The following is a 21828-nucleotide window of genomic DNA, read 5'->3' as shown; positions in this document are numbered from 1 at the left end:
CAAAATGGCCCCGCCGAAGTTTTAACACAGTCAGCGGGGGCCGGCGCGGCACGCGCGCCGCCTCATTAGCATTTAAAGGGACCGCGCCGGCAGCCAGAGGGCGGTGCTGGGTGTGCGTCCCGTGGTGCGCGCGGGGCGGCACGGCACGGGGAGAGAGAGAGCGGCAGCCTGCAACTCCTCGTACGCCATCTACAACTTCTTCGTGAGGGGAGCGGAGGGCCGGGCACTGATCTCCGCTCTCTGATGGCCAGGGACAGGGCCTGAGGCGAGCGGTGTCAGGGAGGGTTAGGTTGTGTATCAGGAAAAGCTCCTTCCCCCAGAGGGTGGTGGGGCACTGAACAGGCTCCCCAGGGAATGGGCACGGCCCCAAGGCTGCCAGAGCTCCAGGAGCGTTTGGACAACGCTTTCAGGAACAGGTGTGGGATTGTTGGGAACTATCCTGCGCAGGGCTGGGAATTGGACTCGATGATCCTTGTGGGTCCCTTCCAGCTTTGGGCACATTCCGTGGTTCGGGCACATGGAGTAGCACGGCGCGGGTGAGCGCTCTCCGGCCGCTGTCCGTGCCTGTCCGTGCCTCGGGCTGTGCGCGGCCCCGCTCGGGCGCTGGACGGAGGTTGCGCGGGGGCGCGCAGGCGGGCGGGTCCCTCCGGGGTGTGGGGTGCGGGTGTTCCGCGGAGGTGGGAGCGCGGTGCCGAGGGGCTGCGGGTGCCGAGGGGCTGCGGGTGCTGCTGAGGCGCTGTGGGGTGCGCGCATTGGCGCGGTCGCTCCTATTTCTTGCCACTTTTCTCAGGTCGGTACTTTTCATTCCCGTGGTGTCCTACAGTTCGCACCCCCATGGTGTTTAGTTTTCACCCCTGCTGTCGCATTTCCCTGCCACTGCCCCTATAGCTCTGTTGGCTTCTTTTCTGTGTCTTCTTCCTTTCCCCTGTCCTCACAGTTTTTGTACAGCCTCTCCGAGGGTCGTTTTGGCGATGTTTCTGCTCTCTTTTGCAGTTTGCACACACCAGCACCCCATCCTTATTCTGCATTCTCCCTATTATCACTTTCTGCTTGTGTCCATCATTTTCTACCAGATGGATGCCTGAATTGAAGCCTCAGGAACATGGTCTTCAGCACTCTCTCCACAGGCAAGAAAAAAAAATGTGTTTCTACACTGACAAAGTTTTGCCTTACTTCTCTGTGTACCTGAACATTCAAGGGCATGGTCCTGGTTGTTTTTTCCTTTATCTGCCCTCCTGATCTCCACTTCTCAACAATTCCTTGATAGTTCTTACAGCTGAAGTGAAGGCCTTTGGAGAGCAACCCTTGCTGAACAGCCCTCAGACAGCAGTGCCAGCATCAGCTCCAAAGCAGTCTCAGACAAAGCAGTCACTGGGAAGACCTTAAACTGCACAAGTCTGAAGCTACTGAAACTGAAACCCTTCAGGAACCTTAAACCTGGATTTGAGAGTTGACAGAGCAAAAAGGAAAAAATGCTACAACGCTGTAAAACAGACCCTCCCACAAATGCAAATAGAAACTTGGCTACTGTGAAGACTGATGATGGACAGGAGAGCTGTTTTGAAATTCAACCTCTTTTCAGCACATTCAGAGGTATTTCCACCCAGACAGGCTTCACTACTCCCAATGCAATTACTTAAACCATTTGCAGTGTACCAGGTGGAAATTGCTGCTATTGCAGTTCTCACTGCATCCCACTGTACACATAAGAAACAAAACCTATTTTTTTATCCCATAGCTTTTAATCCTCAACTCTATGTTTATTACCTTACTCTAAGAATAAGTCACTCTGTTTCCTTTTTCATTTTTCAGGGTACATACCAATTTCTAAAAGGATGCTCATTGGAATTAATTTTGAGAGGAAGGTTTATTATGTTATGCCAAATGTATAATCAAGACACTGACGTGCACTTGATACATCAAATTTATTTTCAGTGAAGTTGTTAGTTAAGTTTTTCTTTCTCAAGTTAACTTTAGAGTTTATTCAAAAACCAACCCATTCAACAAAAAAACTACAGTATACAAGCTGTACTGTGATAGAAAACTGGCATTGTTCTCCCCTGGGTTTTTTCTTTTACTGTAATATGAAAAAGTAAGAATCATAGAGTAATCTCATGTTTCCTTTTCTTGCTGACAAATTACAATACATTTCCTCTGCTTCAGTATTCAAAGTCGTTTCAATAATTATATTGGAAGAAATCAATCCACCAACTCAGGTAATAAAGACCTTGACTGTTGCATGGGGAAAGTAATTTCTGCCTCTCTACATTCTTTGAATACTTCCCATCAACTTGTAAATTACTATTTTATAGAATTTAGAACAATACAGAATCACAGATTGGTTGAGATTGGCAGGGATCGGTGGAGGTGATCTGGTCCAATCTCCAAGGATGGAGACTCCACAGCCTCTCTCTTTTTACGGTGGGTCAGCCTCACTGTAAAAAAGAAATTTCCCAAACAATTCCAATTTGTGGCCACTGCCTCTGCTCCTCTCACTGGACAGCACAGAAAAAAATCCTGGCTCTGTCCTCTTTGCACCCTCCCTTCAGGTGATTCCCCTGAGCCTTCTCAGCAGTCCTGAGAGAGATGCCAGGGGCGAATCCCTGCTGGCTGCTCCTACCCACCTGCTTGTCCTTCATGTGTCTGGAAATCCTGGATTACCTTTCCCATGGATCTAGGTGAGGCTGACTGGCCCATAGTTCCCTTGGTCCTTCTTCTTGCCCATACTGAAGATGGGAGTGACTTTTGCTTTCCTTCAGGCCTTCAGGCACTTCTGCCAGTTGCCATGATCAAAGTGTATCGAGAGTTGCCTTGCAGTGACATCTCCCAGCTCCCTCGGCATTTATGGATACATCCCATCAAAGCCCATGGACTCATACGTGTCCAATTTGCCTGAGTATCCTTGACCAGATCCTCTTCCACCAAGGCTGCATCTCCTGTGTTATAGCCTTTCTGCTCTCAGGGACCTGGGATTCCTGAAGGCTGGTCTTCCTTGTAAAGGCTGAGGGAAAGGTGGCTTCAATACCTCAGTCTTTTCCATGTCCTGTGTCACCAAGTCCCCTGTCCCATTTGGTAGTGGGCTCCCAGCTTCCCTGACATTCCTTTTGCCATTTACTTACAGAAGTGCTCCTTTTTGCCTTTGACACCCTTCACCAGATTCATTTCCTTTTGGCATTTCTTTTGGTTTTCTTAACATAATCCCTGAGTACCTGGACAGTGTCTTTGTATTTCCCCCAAATGACACATCCCTGCTTCCACCCTTCCTCTGCTTCATTTTCAAGTTTGAGTGAGCTTTCCTTTTTGTGGTCCAGGAGCCCCTAATTTATCCACGGATCCCCTAGTTTATCCACGCATTTTTGCCTCACTTCTTGCTTGTCAGGATGCACAACTCAAGCTTGAAGGAGGTGATAGCTGAATATTAGCCAGCTTTCTTGAGCCATCTTCCCCTCAGAGCCTTATCCCATGGGACTGTTCTGAGAAAATCCTTGAAGAGACCAAAGTGCAGTCTCTCTTCAGGGTGGTGAGCTCGCATGTTGTCCCTCTCCCTGCTCTCGGGGTCTCCACCATCTCATGGTCACTGCAGCAAGGGCCCAGGGAGCCCTTCCTTGTCCAGGAGGGTGGAGTCCAGTGGAGCCTCTGTTCTCACTGGCTTCTCTCTCACTTGGATCAGGAATTTGTCATTGGTGACCTCCAGGACTACAAAAGGAAAAATTAAGAAATTCTAGGAATTAAGTTACTTGTAAAGCTGGAAGCTCAGACCCCTTAAGTTTAGGGATAATAACATATTCCTTAAGTAGATGATCACAAACTCCGCCTCTCACAGGATGCTGCCTTTTTTTTCAGCAAATGAGCTGGTTTTCAATAGTCCCTTTCATCCTCCTCACTTGATGTGCAATTATTCAACATATTACATAGCCCTCAGACTGGATGCAGAATTATTCATTCCCTTCTTTCTCCAGGATCCTATGGGGCTTTTACCATTATGTACCCTCGGATCACAAGCACTGAGGAATGAATACATTTTATCCATCATGCAACAGCTGGGATTATCATCTCCATTCTGGAGGCAAAAAGGGATTAATGCTACTGTTTTCTTGTATCTGCTGATTGTGGGTAGCTGCCTTGAACATACATGAGTTTCTTTTCCAGGGAACTCGCTGTTTTTACAAACACAGGTGGGACATGAGTCCTGCAGGGCTGTCTTTTACAATCCTTAGCCTCTGGAGTTCTGCTATGACCTGAAAATCTGTGCTTTCCTCCAGCTTTCTCCACGCTGGCTGCAGAAAAGATCTTGAAATGCACTGTTTGAGGCTTAAATACCAAAAGACTGATCAGAAAAGCTAAAATTCATCATTGTTCTAAAAATTTCATCATTTAAACCATCCCCAGTGAATTTGGAGTGCTGACAACTGCCAAAAGTATCCCATAAGATTTTCGGATCCCATAGGTAGAGTCTATTTGATGATTTATGGATATGAATAACTTTTTCTATTTATAAGGTGTCTCTTCAGGGGCCTCAGGCTCTAGTGAGTAATCTGAAGGGAAAAACAGGATTCCTGAAGGTTTTACATGGTAGGTGTTATGCAAGGTGCCTGCATTCCCCTGTCTGGAGCAGGGCACACTGATCCCGTAAGGTAATTCAAAGACACATTGAACTACCAGATTTTGTAATTACAAAACACGGTGTTCATCAACACATAAACATTCTGCAGATACAAATCAATTCCTGTAATTGTATTTCTTGGGAAAAAAAATAAAATAAAAAAAAGAGATAACACCATTTAATAAAGAAGAAAGGTTCTGTTTCAACTATTGCAAAAGCTAACATTTCAACACAGCATTTCCAAATAATTTCATGTACTGAGATTATTTCACCTATAAAAATAATATAAAAATAATATAAATAATATAAAAATAATGCTGAGGTTTTTTTTTCTTTACAGTAAACAGTTTTCTTCTATGGATGTATTGTACAAAACATTCATTTTTCTTACAATTTTTGCAAAGGAGAACATTTAAAGCTGCAGAATATCTTTAATATTGGAATGGAGGCAGTTCTACAAGATCTGCTGAGATGTTTAAGGGTTGGGGTTTTTTTGAAGACTTCCATTAAGGGGGGAAGCCCCAAAACCTGACACTGACTTTAAGGGAAAGTATTGCTAATGTTGCAAATCCTTTAATCTAAAAGGAGTCCAAATGGTTTCTAGATTAAATATCTGCAGGGTACAGCAGTCAAATGCAAAATGCTGCTCCACCTCCCTGTCTTCAGAACGCTTCAGAGTAAGACATGAGGCAGGTAAAGGCCTATTTCCCATTATAGCTGTGAAAGGTGATCTGGGAAAAGGTAACAAAGTTACTGCCAGAGGAAAGTCATTGTTCCTTGATTTTCATGTTGTTCTGCAAGCACCTCCCAGCCCACTCTGAGAAACATGAAGCTGAACCTGGGAAATAAAATTCCCACTGGACAATTTATGAGAGATTTCTGAAAATTGAGATCACATTGGTCAAGAATTTTAGGCAAAATAAAATTAACGAAGTACTTCAAAATTTGTCAGAGAACCTATTTGGATATGTTAAGTAGGTATAAGGTGGTCTACATACATCTGCTCCATTGTGGGAAATGAAGAACAATCCATCCCAAAATAACCCTGAGCTTGGCACTAACCTGGGAATTGCTGGATTGAATTCACTCTACCACACAGAGGATGTGTTTCAAACTTGAAGTGGCCAAGAATTACTGTTCATAAGCAATTTTGGATCCTTCCAGATGGAAGGATTTAAGGCACTGCCATCAGGATTTGTGTGTTGCAAGACACAGGAGAAACTTCTGAGCAAAAAATTAATGTTGAGTACCTGGCTGTCTGTGATACATGAAGAACCTAATTCCAGGCCAGAGCTGACAGACATGAAACTGGAAAAAAAAGGTGATGATGATGATTTCTTTGCTAAGAGATTAAGGACCTGACCAGCTGTCAGTGAAGGGAAAAATTCCGTTGCTGGATTGACATCTACAAAGTTTTTGATCAGATTCTGAATATGTCAAAAACTAGGAACTGACAAGGCTTAGAGATATTGTTGTAGTGCCATGCAAATACGACTTTTAATGAAGAAACTGAGGAGGGAGTTGGACTTGTGCCTGTTAAAGCTGTTCTTGAGCTCAGTCAGTGGCCAGGTGGGCAGTCCCTGGCTGCACCTTTATCCTGAGAAGTGGGGTTATTGCTGTCCACTCCTGTTCCCTGGATGCTCCTTTGTGTCACTGCTCCTGCCAAGGCTCCTTGTGTCACCATAGGGCTAAAGGTGACACGAGGCAAATGCACAGTCGGTGGTGTTGTTCTAGCAGAGTGTAAAGTATAGCTGGAAGGACCTTATCAAGACAAGAATTAGCTCACCGGAGCACTGAATTGTGTGGTGAGAGCCACCCTGGCTTGCTCCCAGATCTTTATTTACCATTGGAAAAAGACTGGATGCCAGCCAGCTACTGGCCCTGGGAGGAGGCAAAGGAACTGTGTTTGCAAAGGGCTTTGCAAGTGGTAATTTATGGCATAGTCACAAACAAGCGTAGTCCAGGGTACCTAAATTTCAACTCAGCCTTCCTCAGCCGCACACTCCGACCACAAACCACATCTCTACAAATAACTCGTGTAACACAGAGACCACACACAAAACTGCCCTGAACATGCATTTGCCTGCACTACAGAACAAGAACTGAGATGGGTAGAACCTTCATCACCTCCCTGCTTGGTCAGGGACGACAAGGGTGACCTGTGAGCAGCCACCAGGGGCCCGTGGGGAATCTTGTTCTAAGGTGGGAGCTGCAGATCCAACCCCAGGCAGAGCCTTGGCGCGAGCAGCTCGGCTCAGAACTGCACGTGCTGCCCTCGCCCCTCCAGCATCTCTCTTGGAAATGCTCTTTCCCTTGAATTTCGTGGTTATTTCTAAAGCCATCGGCTGCCTTCGCAATCTTGTCTAAAGTGGCATTCTGTGCATCGCCGTGGCAGGAAGGATGAGGGGCAGAACGGCGGCCTGCGCCAGCTCGGCGTCGGGGCCGGCGGGGCTTCAGGCAGCCGAGGGGACACCTTCGCACTTGGCGCGGGCCTCAGGGGCACCGCACCAGACATGGCGGCTGACCGGAACTGGCTGCTGCCAGCACCCAGGATGGCACGAGGGGCGGAAGTCTCCTGGTGCCACACCAAAGATGGCGGCTCAACCGGAAGTAGCGTCGCTCAGCACCCAAGATGGCGGGGTTGCTGGGCGTCGCGTTGGTGCCACACTAAAGATGGCTATTCGGCACGAGGCTTGCCTCAGCCTTCCAGAGATGGCAGCATTTTGCGCATGCGCCTTGGGTAGCGAGAAACACGGCGCCCGGAAGGACCCCGCGCCTCTCAAAGGCATCTATTCAATTGCCTGAACCCGACGCCGCTCTTTCAGCGCGATTTCCCGCGGCGTTTCCCGGTGTGGGAAGGCGGGCGGCGGGGTCACGGGCGGGAGCCGCGCAGGCAGCGGCGGGGACGCCTTCGTCGCGGCCACGCCTCGCCGCTCCTGTGAGGACCCCACGTGGCGCCGGGTCTCGCTCCCGGCCCCGCTCCCGGCCCTCGCCGCCGCCTCCCCGCGCTCGCCCCGGCCCGGGGAAATGCAGGAGAACACAGAATCATCGAGAAAGAACAGCCACCAGAGCTGCCTGAGCCGTCCCCCTGCCCGCAGGTCGGCACCATTTCAGCGGACTCTCTGCAGTGAAACCGTGAAGGTGGGGACGAGTGCGCAACACCCTGGGAAGGGCTGTGGGTGTGCCTGGGTGGAGAGGAAATGGTCAGGGCTTTTCCTCTCCTGGCTTGAGGCCCAGTGTGGCAACACCACGACGTCCCAGTGCAGGATCGGTGCCCCAGGGAAGGGCTGTGCAGCTGTCCTGAGCCCCAGCCTCTGCCTCAGCAGCGGTGGGCAGGCGGAACTCACCTATTTCCAGGTTCAGATCCCTTTGTCGCTCCTGCGCGTTGCTAGGCACTGAAAGCTCATTTCAGTGGAATGCTGGGCAGTGCCAGGCCCGCAGGAACATTCTGGAAGGGCTGTGCTGGCACCCCCAAATTCCAGCCAGGAATGCTGGGCACTGCCAGCTCTTCGGGCCACTGCCTGATCCAGAGAGTTTTCCCATTATTTTCTGTCGTGCTCAGCACCTGGCCTTCCATTAGAGTGTACCACTAATGAAAAAGGCTGAAAATCCCATGGGAGCAGCTGGAATCACCGCCAATCACACAGAAGGCCCGGTCCCAGAGCCGGGAGCAGCCCCGGTCCGGCCCAGGTGAGAGGGACGGGGCCGCGAGCGATGGTCCCGGCCCGGGCAGGGCGGTACCGGGGCGGTACCGGGGCGGGGCCTCAGGGGCGGGGCCGGGCCCGGCTCAGGTGCGCGGGGCCCCGGGGCCGAGGGGCTCTAAGCGCGGGAATCGCCTCCTTTGCAAACTGCCTGTGCCATGAGGTTTTCGACACGAGAAATCAAGGAATTGCTCCTGGCAGGGTGGATATTAAGTTATCACAAAGGGAAGTAAAGGATAGATATTCCTGTAAGAGCCCTTGGCACCTGCTGGGCTGGATTGGGAAGGGGACATTCGCTCCCTGCAGGGCAGACTCACGCCCAGTTCCAACACAAAGCACAGACTGTCAGGTAGGGTCTGACAGCAGCACTTTTGTCAAACCTCATTGTCATTCTCCTTTTCAGTGACTTTTGCCACCAAACTCTGAAGCTGACAAGCCCAAAAGCTCTGTCCAGCCTCTCAGGAGCAAAAGGATGCTCCCAGGGATGAGGCAAATTCCCAGCACACACTCCCAACACAGCACAGAGGCACCACTGGAGCTCGGGTGTGGGGCTGGGAAGGGCTGCCAGGAGCACGCAGCCCCCAGGTGGGGTGGCAGCGGCAGCAGCAAACTCCCACAGACTGATGGCACAACAGAGGGACAAAGGCCAGCAATGCCCATGGGAGGTGCAGGGTTAATTCTGCTCCCCGTGCTGCCACATCCCCGCAGGAAATCTCCGGGGGGGATAGAAACTCTCAGGGTGCCCAAAATGCAGCATCTGTCACCCTGATCCTTGCTTAAACTCAGTGTGTGGGGCCAAACCCCCACAGGTAAACACTGAGCTGACCTGGATCAGTCTCAGACACAGCCCCAGTTCCCACCTCCAGCCTGCTCCCGGGGCTGCTGCCACATTCCTGACAAGGTGCCAAAGGCCCTTTGGCCAGGGCTCTCTCTGTCTCAGGGGACTGCAGGGACCAGGGCAAGGACAGCCTGAAACCAGGGCAGATCCCTCTGGATTTGCAACACTGGGGACAACTGGGGACTCACCCCACACCATGGGCAGCACCAGGGGCCCTCCAGCACATTCTGCCAGGGCCGGAGCCCGCTGGGTTTGGCTGCTCAAACACCAAAGCTTTTGGTAAAGATGGGATGAGTTAAGTGGGTTTTCCTGTCCTGAAAGTGAAGAGAAAATGGAAATTAAGTCCATTGTGGAAGTCAAAGGCTCCTGGCTTTCCCACTTCTGTTCTGATTGCTCACTGGAGGGTTTTATCCATAAAAAAACGAGACATGGCACCAAATAAAAGCTCCTTTTTTCAGCATTTCCCCCTACTTTTTTCATACACAAAAAGGATGCCTATTTTTTCCTATTGCATTCTTTGCCTAATTTTCACAGAACCATTTTTATTCCAGGCCCCACTTTTGAGTTATTCAATGCTTTGCCATCAGACTTTGGACAAAGGAAGAGAAGGATCTGTTCCACAGGGTGTCATCCAACAAGAACACCCCCTGTACCAGCCCCAGCCTGTGCCAAGCATGCTGCCTCACTTTCCCCATTCTGGAGTCTGGCTCCAATCCAGTCTGAGTTTTCCCCTGTTTTCCATGTCTAGAGACAGGAAGTTGTCCTGGTCAGGGTGTAAGATCTTAAACTGCACATTGGTATGGGGGGCTGTGACTGGGATTCCAGCAGGGAATTCATTGTTTTACAAATAGAAACTACTCCAGGGAGCAGCACTGAAACGTTGGGAGCTGCTGCTTCACCACACGGTGTCAGCAAAAGAGAGAAAACACAAGATGTGTATCCATACACAGGGATAAAATGATTCCTCCTGCTTTTAGTGGGACCAGGGCTAATTCTGGCCTGGAATGACAAAGAACTTCTCCCTTAGACCCCCAGAGAGCCCTCAAAAAGCCAAAGTGCAGCAGGGAGGGAAGGAAGGAAAGGCACCTCTGCCTCACCTGCTGGGGACAGCACAGGTGCAGCTGCTCCTGGGGACTGGGAATGTGTCCGGAGCCAAAAGCACCTTCCCAGGCTGCAGGGGCTTTCCTAAAGCACCACCTCTGGGAAGCCAAGGGCTATGGAAGAAATGGAGTGGGAATTTACAATAATAATCATAATGTTATTGGGAAAGAGCAACAACAGAAGCAACAATCACTCCAAGGGAGCAGGAGGGATGCTGAGCTTTAAACGAGGTTTGAGTGAGGCAGCATCTCCTGGGATTTCTAACCCACAGCTCCAGGCCTGCAATTCCAGGAGCACTGCAAGCTCCTACTGTCCAATCCCTGGATTTGCCTCCTGCCAGCGCTCAGCACCTCGGGTGTGTTTGGGGGCAAGTGCTCCAGTGCTGCTGCCTCAAGGGAGTGGGAAAATGGGCATTAAACCCCTTCCCACTGGGCTGGCTCTGAGCTCTGCCTGGGGAAAGCGTTTGGCACCTCTGGCATTTCAAGAAAATCCATTTCCATCGTTTTGGAGATACACTGAGTAAACCCAGGGCACATAAATAAACCTTTCTCCACAAGGCCAGCCCCAGGGAATACACAGTTATTCCTATGCCTGGTCAAACAAACCAGCAGGCAGGTTTTGGAGAGAGACTCCAGACTCTTGTCTCCCTCCTTGGCTGTAAAACACTTGCAGAAACTTTGGAGTTCATACAGGCTTGTCAGGATTTGGACACTTAACATTTGAGTTCCATTCACACCAAGGAATTGGAAGTGTCCTAAAGGCACTTCCTCTGATACTTTAGTTTTAAGCCCTCTACCACCCATGAATGTGGATGTCCTTTTGTTAGGAACACCCCACCTCTGCTTCTTGAGGCGTCTCCATATAGGAGAGAAAATAAATGTGGACAAAAGTTTGGAATGCAGCTTCCAAGTCAGGTTACCTGCTAGGAATTGACTCCAGCTCTCTGGTACCTCAGGCTGTTTAAGCACAGCCTGGCCCTTCATGGCTGCAGACTCTGAGCTACACAACTTGTGAGCTGGCAAGTAACAGCAGCTGAGGTCTGATCCCAACTGTACACAAAACCAGGGATTGGGGGCTGCACTTGGATACATGCAGGCAGGTTTGGGCCACTTCAGAAAGCCTCAAGCCCTGGTTTTCAGGGATTCCATCAGGGATAATGAGCTTTTCACTAACCTCTCTTAAGGCACATTAGAACTCCAGTAAGAAGATGGACTCAAACCCTTTGTTCCATTGGCCTCACACCCTCAATTCCAACGGGAATTGAGACAGACAAGTCCCTCTCCTTGGAAGGCAACAGCTCTTACCTGGGCCTGTGCCTTCCCCAGCCTTTGGTGGCCGCTGTCTCCATCCTCCCACACCTCCTCATCTTCCTCCTTGGTAGGGTTGGCTTCCTCATCCTGCAGAGCAAACACAGGGGGCAGTCCCCAACCTGCTCATCCCAAAGCTGGGCAGCAGGGATGGACAGGTGGGACCCTCTGGATGGTCACCCCTCTGCTGGCACCATCCCTGCTCCGTGGTCCATTCCCATCACACAGATAATATCCCATTCCAGATGGATTATTGGAACTGATGCCTTAGGTTTTAACTTGTGTATTTTTCAAATCCTGCACTGCCTAGTGTGTAACTCCAACAGGTTACTTCTTGCAGCCTGGTAACGACTGTTCTCTCATGCTGGTTAGACATAACAAACCTCTCCAAGCTTGATCTCCAATGACACCCACACTGTCCTAGGCCCAAAATGTGTAAACTAACATCTTAAGAAGGGGGATAAACTTGAGGAAATTACATCATTAACTGAAGTTTTAATTGGAGAATTAACCCTGCTATGCAAATGAACCAAACTTAGAAAAGTGTGAAGAACTCATGACCTGCCCAGGGTGTACCTTTGAAGGCCCTTCACATAAATACCAACCTTTATTCCCTTATTTTTGTCTAGTCCCTGTTTTTAGGTGGCCACCCCAGGCATCAGAACAATCAGGTAGATTTAGTTGTGCTGATCTGTAACACAGGAATCTGCAACACTAAGTTATTCTCAAATAGAACATTTGGTTACAGGGACATATTCCCATTTTTCTTGCCCAGATTCCATGATTCAGACAGTATTGTCTTTCCCCAGAGCTATGACTTCAGCTGGTTCGGGAAAGCCATTTGGCCTTTGGCTCCATTGTTAAGACTGGTGGATCCAAACCCTTTATCTCCACCAAGAGGAGTGGCTTGAGGTGGACCTCCTCTTTTCCCCACTAAAACTGGCAATAGCAATAACTGTGCTCCCCTGCCATGGGGTTGAATAATCACATCATGTTCACGATTGTTCTCTGTGGAAAAGTGTAAAAGGAATGTAAACAAGTCTCTGACACAGCATCAATAATGCACTCAGAGAAGGGTGTTTGTTGCTGAGGGTGTCCTCTACTCATGAATGCTGTACAAAGTGAGTTTTATGTAAATACTATACCAGGATTAAGGATGCTATGGGGTTAAGGATACTCTGACATCTCCCTATGGCACTGTTTTCTCCTCTTGCCTCCTGTGGTGATTAGAGACCACAGAGTTAAGAAGTTCCTTCTCTGCTTCTGAGTATGCCATCAGGTTTTTTTCTTTCTTGTCCTTGAGGAGTTTCATGGAGGAGGTGTGTGTCAAAGCAGACTTGGATACTGTGATTCAGTTCTTAAAGCTGAGGCCTGCCCTTCTGGAAAGAGCTTTCTCCTTTTCCTCTGAGCCTGTTCCCAACCAGCTGGAATGTAGCACATTCTACAGGGAAAATGAGTGGGGAGATAACAGGACATAGTCAGTTCAAGGGTTTGCAGCAAGTCATTAAAGGTTTTAAAAGTTGGAAGTGACAAGTGAAGAGGGGAATTGTCTGAGCCAGTACAAAAGGGTTATAATTAGGAAGGGAAGTACTGGAATAAAAAAGATAATCCTGGCCCACATGGTCCCTACCCAGAGGGAGGTCCCAGCTCTGCTCCTGGTAGAAGGAGACCTGCTGACAGCTAAGTGGTTCCATACTTGGCTGTGTTGCAGCAACGTGGAAGGGGCTGGATTTGGAGCCTTCTCTCCTTTCCTGTTCTGAGAACAGGGGCACCAGTGTCTTCAGGTGGGTTTATCCAGAGGCTGTGTGTAAGAGGGGAGAAGAAGAAATTCATCAGGGCCCAAGCATAATAAAAACCCTTCTGATGTTCTCCCCCTTTATCAGCAGCAAAATCAAAGCATTGAGCTTTTCTGCATGATTTCTGCCTGACTCAGTGCCCATCTGATCATTTACAAGACACTGATAGTTATAACATTACCTGCGGTTTCCTGGAGCCATGAAACAGCCAATACCTGCAGGATGTTATTCCCTGACAGCACATTCAGACAGAGACAAACTACAGGATACTCTTGCCCAAGCGAACAGTTGCTTTCCTTCACCTGGGAGAGCTTTGAGGTGCTGCTTGGAGCCATTTTGCAAGTCCTGGCTGCAGGTAAGGCCACAAAAATGTAATTGACTCTCAAGATGCATTTTGGCCCCTTTTGTATAGACCTGTTTTGAATGAAACATTGGGAGGGTTCTGGGGGGTTGTTTTCCAAACAAAAGCTTTTCTTCAAAATAAATAAACAAATCCAAAATTATTTGTTTTCAAAATGCTGAAATGCAATACTAAAGGGCTGACTTCTCAGTATTGTCTTCTCCTTTCTTTATCCATGATTTCTTCCCAGTTATGGCCTGAGCTTACCATTCCACAAGTGTTGTTTCTCAGTTAATTACGTTTTTCAGTTAATCCATCCCTAAAGCCCTCTCTGAGGGTCCCTTGTCAAAACTTGTAGCTCTTTATAAATGGAGTACACCAAAGATATTTACTCCAGGGCCAACGAAGAAGCCATTCAGTCAGAACCAGTAGATGGCAGTAAAAGATGGGGCATAAGGAAAAAAAAATTAAACCTGTAATTGGGAAACAGCAGGTGAGTTCTCCTTTCACTGCAGAGACTTCCCCAAACTGGTGCCATGCCCTGTTTCCATGCACAAAGGAATGGTTTCTTGGAGTGCCATTTTTGTCTTGTCCAATGCCTTTTTCCGTGGGTGCTTTGGGCACACAAGAAAGTCCAGTGTATCTGCTCAGTAAATTCATATTTTCATGATTCAACCCCACAAATAAGATTCCCTGAAGAGGAGTTGCAAGCACAGTACCCAATCCACAGGTAGGACCACGCAGGAACTGCTGAAAGTCAGCTCCTCCTCAGCAGTAACTGGTGGGGGTGATCCAGCAGCTGCACAGCAGCTGATGGAGAAAGGGAAGAGTGCAATATGCACAGCCAGCTCAGGAACTGAGAACCCACTGGTCCCCAGTAATGTCTGAGCAGCATTTGGATGAATAAATTGAATTTTACAGAGAAAAATACATCCTGAGACCTTGAGCCAGTGTGGTTGTCAAAGCCCAAACCATGCACTTTGATACAAAGCCAGAACTTGTGGAGCAGAACTCTCTGGTTTATTCTCCTCATATTTCACCTCATAAATACCCTCAGATTATCACATGTAGTATCATGATCCAGCTATGATAAATGTAACAGTTTTGTAAAGTGCAGTGAAAATGAACACCATTATTATTCTATATTAAATATAGAATCAATAGAGTTAGTGCAATTAAAATACATTAAAAATCTAAATATATCCTGTTGGTTCTTTTCCTCTCCTTTTCACAACCATCACCACTTTAGAGTCTCAGAAAAATTTACATGGGAAGGTCATCAAGTCCCACTCCCTGCTTAGAGCAGGGCTAACTTAAACTTGAATAAAATCACTCAGATTTTCTTTTAGGGCTGAGAAATCTGATAAAACCCTGTAAGTGGGACAACCAAAAAGCTCTTGAATGCAAGCAAAGTCTCAGTCATGGCAGCTCCTTAAGCCACTCACTGACAACCATCACTCACACAGTCCTGTGCCCATCACAGGCTCAGTAAAAGTCTTGTCTCTTGCCCACGTGATGTCTGAGCTGCATTTGCCTTGTGCTTGTATAAAACGTGAATTGCAGTGTAGAAAGTAGGAATGCAATATTTAATACCAGCAGTGTCTTGTCTCCTGTCACCAGGTTCTCTTTGCTCTCTGCTGGGGAGGTGGCTTTGTTTGCCAGGTGCTTTCTGAAGTTTGGGGATCAGCAGGGCTCTGGAGAAGTGTTAAAAGTGAATACCAGGCTAAGGTATGGGTTACAAGAGATCTTTCTGGGGTTGAGCTACGAGGTTTGCATTTGAATTGGATCTGCTGGGGTTAACTGACAGTGCTGGAACAAGGGCTGTGGCTGAATGGCAAATCCTACCCTTAAGGTTGTGTAAGTGCTGGACGGCTGCAGGGAAATATCAATACCATTGGGTTTTGGTCTCCATTTATGTACATTTATGTTTGTGTCATGCACAAACAGAGCCACCCAAGCCTTCTCTGCAGGCAGGGTTGGTTTTTGTGGTCTCACAATAAGGTGCAAAGGCTTTATTGACTTGTTCCTGACTTGGGAAGTGCAATGAGGAGGGCAAAGAGCAAAGATGGAATAGAAAGCTGGAAGAGAGAGCCCAGCAGGCCTGTGCTTCCTCATCTTACTGTCCCTGATGAGGATGGCATCTGCTTCCCATTGGGACAGTCCTCCAGGAAGTGGATCCCAAGCCCTCCCTCAAGTACAGAGCAGCAAACCTGCTCTTCCCATGCTGCAGGAGCAGCAGGGGCCTTGGCTATTGCTGCTCATGTGCACACAGGAAATGTCTTGTTAGCACCTGAATATCATAAATGCTTTGTTTTCTTATGTGCTTTAGTGAATAATAATAATAATAATAAAGCACTTTTTCTTATGGGCACTTTAGTGTTTGTCTGCTCTAAAGGATGTGGCTGGTGAGGTGGAAAGGAAAAGAAAAAACTAAACCAAAACCAAACCCAGCTGGAACTAAAGCACTCACAGTCAGTGGAAACCGTTTTCAGAATTGTACCAGTGTGGTCTGGTCCTGTGACCAATTTTCCCACCTCATTTCAGAGTCCAGAAACCTCAGCTACAGTTAAAGCAGAGTTGTGCCTGATGCCAACAGCTTTGGAGCAGTGCCTGCTCTCAGGGTGGGTGGGTGGCAGTGCCACAGGGACACAGATCACTCTTAGCACCGTGCAGGACAGGACTATAACCTGAGATTACCCAGATGCAAATAACCCCTCCAGGCTTTTACTACTACATGCAGAAGATAAACAACCAAAAATAGTGAACTCTATCAAAAAGAGTACAAGCTTATCATTCAAGAATCAACACTATCACTAAGGCAAGGAATTCTTTAACATGTCACAGGAGAGAGGACAGCTGGTACTAAACCCAATTAGCAGAATAATTTCATTCAGCAATTTAGATACCACATAACCACTTAAGCTTGCAGTATATAACTAAAAATTTAACTTTATTAAAATTTTAAAATAATAAATAGACAATCCATATCACAAAATTGGATGGAATCTGTAACTGAGGCAAGAAAACCACAGATCTTCGAAGTGTCATTTGGGGAACTTCTAGTCAATTTAAATGCACATGGTATATTATGTTTACTTAGATGTGTCTTACCTTTAAAGATATTTAACAGGTCAAAAGAAGTATGCTCTGAAGTTGGTGATGGGAGCTATATTGTCTATAACAAGGATAATGCAGAATTATTACAATTCATGGGTGAGCTGTGAGATCAAAGCTGCTGCTGTTTCTCACTCTCCTTCTTCTCTGTCTTTGCAGGTCAGCAAGGCTCCCCTTACCGAGTTCTCTGTGCCTGAGGTGCTTCTGTCCCGCTGACCCCCTGTGAGTGGCAGCACAACACGTGCTAATGTGGCTTTGTTGATATCAGCACTGAATTCCTGTGTGGCATCTGCTTGAGTGACCCCAGGCACCACATCCACCTTCGAGAGTCTCGTGAGTTCAGGCCAGGGGAACTGAGGCACTCCATCCTCAGGCTTGCCACCCTCACCAGCTGTGGGTGGCACTTTCCAATTCTCTTGTGTTACCAATACAGAAAAAGCATCACAATGGCTTTACAGAACTACCTGGTCTCTTAGACACAGTGCCAGTGACTTTCAGGAGCTAAATACCTTATGTAAAATATCTTGTCTGTGATAGGCCCTTTCCTTGATACACTTTTTAGCCCATTGCAAACACAAGTTTTGGGATCCCCTCCCCTCCACAGCCTGGGTTACCCAGTTCTCTAAATAATGAGTTCCAGATCTTTGCCCCCCCCAGCCTCAGCCCTGCACCACCTTCAGTGCCTGAAATGCAGCAGATTCCTCGTGGCCCCCAGCAGCTCAGAAGCCCCAGTTCTCAGCGGTCTCAGGGGAAGCTGCTGGGGGTGGTGACACCCAGTCACTGCCAGTGCTGGCCACGGTGCCTGAGGCAGCCACAGAGGAGCACAGCCCCGAGCACTCGGCATGGCAACCCGCAGCTGTGCCCTGCCCTTGGAGCTCCTGGCTTATCCACAGGAGCCAGCACTAGTTATCCTGTAGGATTTAAAAGAGTTTTTTAAAAAAAAGAGAGAGAGGGGTACAATCTTGCTATTTAACTGGAACATGTAACATGAGAAAAACAAGGTGCTGCCCCTGCAGCACGCTGAGACCCCAAAAATGCATCTCTGGGAATCCCAGGCAGGTAATACTACAGGAGGCCTGGCTCCTCTCTCCTCTGCTGGCCTTCTGCCTCAGGAAGTGGTACCTCTGTCCCAAGCTGGGATGTCAAAAAGCTGCTGCTGTTCAAAGCCCTGCTGTGCAGGCAGCCCAGGCAGCAAGAGGGGAATGAGCCCATGCAGGGCTCACAAATACACAGCACCTCTGCCCTAAGGCCACACTTCACAATTCAACTCTGTGGCTGTGCATGCTGCAGATTCCTGCTGCAGACTGCAAGCTCAGCTGATTGCCAGGAGATGAGCTCTGGACAAGATGGAGTAAAAGCATTTCTGTTTGGGTACTGGAAGGAGGTCCTGCAATCACAGAGCAGCCTCCAGGCTGGGGAAGACAGGTAATCTAGAGAATGGAGCTAACATGAAAGAAGGGATGAGCTGGTTCATCTCCCGCAAGGAAAAGGCAGTACTTAAAATTCACTGGCTGCTCTGCACATTGAGTAAATAGAAAAAAGCCCAAACCAAACCCAACCAACTAAAACACAAAAAAACCCCAACTCATCCCAAGCAGCTTACCTTCAAGGGTGGCTGTGGATTAGGAGTGTTCTCTGGTGAGCAGTGCAGGTCCTTACTCAGACCCAGCAGCAGACCAGCACTGTGAGTGAGCATCGCTGACTCCCCTGGCCGGATACTGTTTATGTCCTCAACTCTCAGCAGAGTTTCATCTTGACAAAATCTATGCAAAGGCCACAGATTCCTTCACCAGTACCACTATCCACAGGCCACATGTGGACAGTGCTGGCATTTTTTTGTCATGAGAATGAACACCAATTTGTTCAAGAAATTTTGGAAATAGCCCCCATATGCTATTCTCCCCCTAATGGTGATTGCCCAGGTCCAGGGGAGAAGCAAACTGGTCTAAAGGAAGCCAACAGACTAAACCCTGAAAGGTGATGAATTTTTCCAGGGAATAGAGGTGGGTCTCATTCTTCAGCAAGTTTGTGATTTGAGTGGAGTGCAGAAAGAGGGAAGGCACAGTGAGAGAACAGCAGCAGTGGTGGGGAAGTGGCCCACGAGTGCTACTTTGCCAATTGTACCTCAGTGTGGCAGTATCACATCTTGCTGGTGCTTTCCAAGAATGTCCAGAACACATATTTGTATTCCCAGAGCAGAGAGAATCACTTAAAAATTGCTTCCATGCCAGCTGATCTGACAAATATATACGTGGAGATACACTGTTACATGCGTATGCTCAGAAACAAATGCCTGGCAAGTGCAACGTGTCCTGCATTAGGAGCCCTCTAAGCACATGCAAATGAGAGCAAATCACAGCCAGAGTATGATGTTGGGGATTGCTGGTTTGCAAATCAAAAACCAAGGGCTCTTAATTCACACTAACCCAGACCACAGTTCCAATGTGATATGAAGAGAAGATGATTTCATGATGAGGACAAACAGATATTGGAGCAGTTTGCTCACAGCAGCTGTGGAAACTCTGTCCTGGGAGATTTTCAGCAACACCCAGCAACCTGTTCCTAGTTCAGTGTTGAGCAGGAGATGGGACTGAAGACATTTGGAGGCCTTTCCTCCCTGACTGATCCTGTGCTAATCCCCCCTTTTCTGCACAGCCATTCTGAAATGGAGGCGTTCTTCCTGTATTATTTGGTGGATATACATTTTTTGGGCACAAGGACTACTCCATGAGCTGATGAAGCACAGGCAAAGTAACTTTCTTCTACTCTCACCTATCCAACTGCCACAACAAGTCTTGGGCTCCTGGAGCTGGCCAGACAGCCCTGCCAGGGCATATGAATACAAAGGAGGAGAACAGTTTGGGATTATCTCTTGAGAACAGTCTGTTCTTTGGCTGACTTGATAACCAGAAACTGGCACTTGCATCTGCCTGGAGTTGTGTAGAATTACAGCTTCAGTGGACACCTACTTTCTCAAAGCTCCAAAACACTTGCTGCCATTCCCATCATTCAAAGCTTTTAGTTCTGTAAAATTCTATCAGTGCTGTTCTCCAGTTATTATCAAGCCTCCCTCCTTGTTTGCTTTCTCCTCATGGTGCTGCTGAGAAATGGTGGAATACAGGTACAGTCCCAGGTCATGCCAGCTACATTTTCACTGGTTTTCAGTGCCAAAAGGTCCCTTAGGTAAGTATAAATTCTGCTTGATGTCCTTTGGAAAGCTTGGTCACACTAAGCACAGTCTGTCTGTCTCTGCTCACAGCTATGTTGTCAATATGTAAATATGTTGCCTCCTGACAACTGCAGTTCAGCAAGTTTCAGGCTGGGCCTCTGCAAATGGTAACCTCAAAGGCACAACACAGTCACAGATGTATCACTGCAGCATAAATAATTCATACAGAAAAAGCCTTCACTAGAAGAGAAAGATCAAACATTCAAATGCTTCTCCCACCACACGCAAATGAAGTTTAAGATCTACATTAAAAACCAGTCGATGAAACCAGTTCAACATTTTTATTTAGTAGTAATGCAGTGTTTGTCCTGATACTATCGTGAAGCATAACCACTTCAAACAGGTGAGGTTTCGTGGAGCTTTCCACTCTTGGAAGTGTCTACATCCTAACACCATTGCCCAGTGCAGAGCCAAACACTTGCTACAGACTGGGATTTACAAGCAGCAACACTCAGCTGTGTGATGATGCTGTTTGCACAGCAATGCAGGGGACTTGCAAAGCTCCAGCTGCATGTAGCATCCCACTGCAAAACCCACCTGCATTTGCCACGTGATGATGTTTCATGTCTGCCAGGGCAGTCAGATTTCAGTGCTTTCTGCACAGGGATTCTAGAAGTGTCTGTCACCACAGTACTTGACAATTTATCTGGTTTTTTACCTTGCAGGCTTGGAGATTTCATGTGTCAAGATGATCTAGGAGATGTAACAAGTGACTTTGATATTCAAAATTCCTTGCTAATGTCCTTCATAAAAGCTGAAGTAAACTGCCATGAAATAAATGAACATTTAATCAGTTACTGACTACAGCAATAAGCAGTGGGAAGATACCAGTGTGTCCCCCAGAGGGATTCCTATTTGGACTTGTAGATTTATTAAAAGGTCAAGTAGAAAGGTGGCAGTTGATTATTTACTGATTATTTAATAAGTTACCTATGATCACAGTAGTGTAAAACAGCTGCAGAAGTACCTTGCAGAGTTCTGATTGGTCTCCTCAGGGCCAGCTCATTGTCCACCAGGACCCTCAGGCCCTTCTCCTCAGAGCTGCTCTCCAGCAGCTCACCCCCAGCCTGTCTTGGTGCCCAGGGTTGTCCTTCCCCAGGTGCAGGACCCTGCATTTGTCTTTTCTGGATTTCAAACAGTTCCTCTGCCCATCTCTCCACCCTGCTGAGGTCCTTGGGAAGGGCTGTGCAGCCCCAGGGGAATCAGCTGCTCCTCCCAGCTCTGTCACCACCTACCCCCTCACCCAAGGCACTGATGAATAAATTAAACAATTAAACAATACTGGGGGACACCACTGGTGACAGGCCCCCCACCAGACCCTGTGCCACTGATTATGACCCTCTGGGATCTGCTGTCCAGCAGGTGTTGATGGGGGAGATGAGATAAAACTTTCAGCCAGCCTTCACAAATGGCACTGCATTAATCACTGCCAGCCAACAAGAAAACTCAAAGGCACAAAATACTCAGATACTATATTTAAAAAGAAATAAAAGCTTAGCTGCTCACCCACACTATCTGAGACTTGACAACACCACAGAAAGCAGCATCACAGTAGACTCTGCATACCCATAAAAGACAGTTTCCTCTTCTTCCATGAAGATTTTGCTGGAATGTTTTGCCAAGAATTCCTGTGCATGGCACCTCCCTTTTTTTGTTACTGGCACAATCCACCCATGTCACACTCCTGTTTGTGGCTCTTTTACACAATGCAGGTTTTGTCACCATGAATTGCAATGAAATGCACAGATTATTTGTTTCATAGGACTACTTTGACATACACTGAAACAGTAAAAAGTGTA

The 21828-nt window shown here is 47.8% G+C and overlaps 1 long non-coding RNA gene across 1 annotated transcript; it reads left to right on the top strand.

The window, feature by feature from the left end:
- Positions 1-3: 3 nt before the first annotated feature.
- LOC116443592 lies at positions 4-17100 on the top strand. Its single transcript, XR_004239992.1, has 3 exons — positions 4-1593; positions 4944-8293; positions 16960-17100. It is a non-coding gene; the product is annotated as an uncharacterized LOC116443592 (long non-coding RNA).
- Positions 17101-21828: the final 4728 nt, after the last annotated feature.

This window comes from Corvus moneduloides, chromosome 4 (genome assembly GCF_009650955.1).
Source record: "Corvus moneduloides isolate bCorMon1 chromosome 4, bCorMon1.pri, whole genome shotgun sequence".
NCBI lineage: Eukaryota > Metazoa > Chordata > Aves > Passeriformes > Corvidae > Corvus > Corvus moneduloides.
The sequence above is the reverse complement of the archived record's forward strand: the minus strand, read 5'-3'. Positions and strand labels throughout refer to the sequence as shown.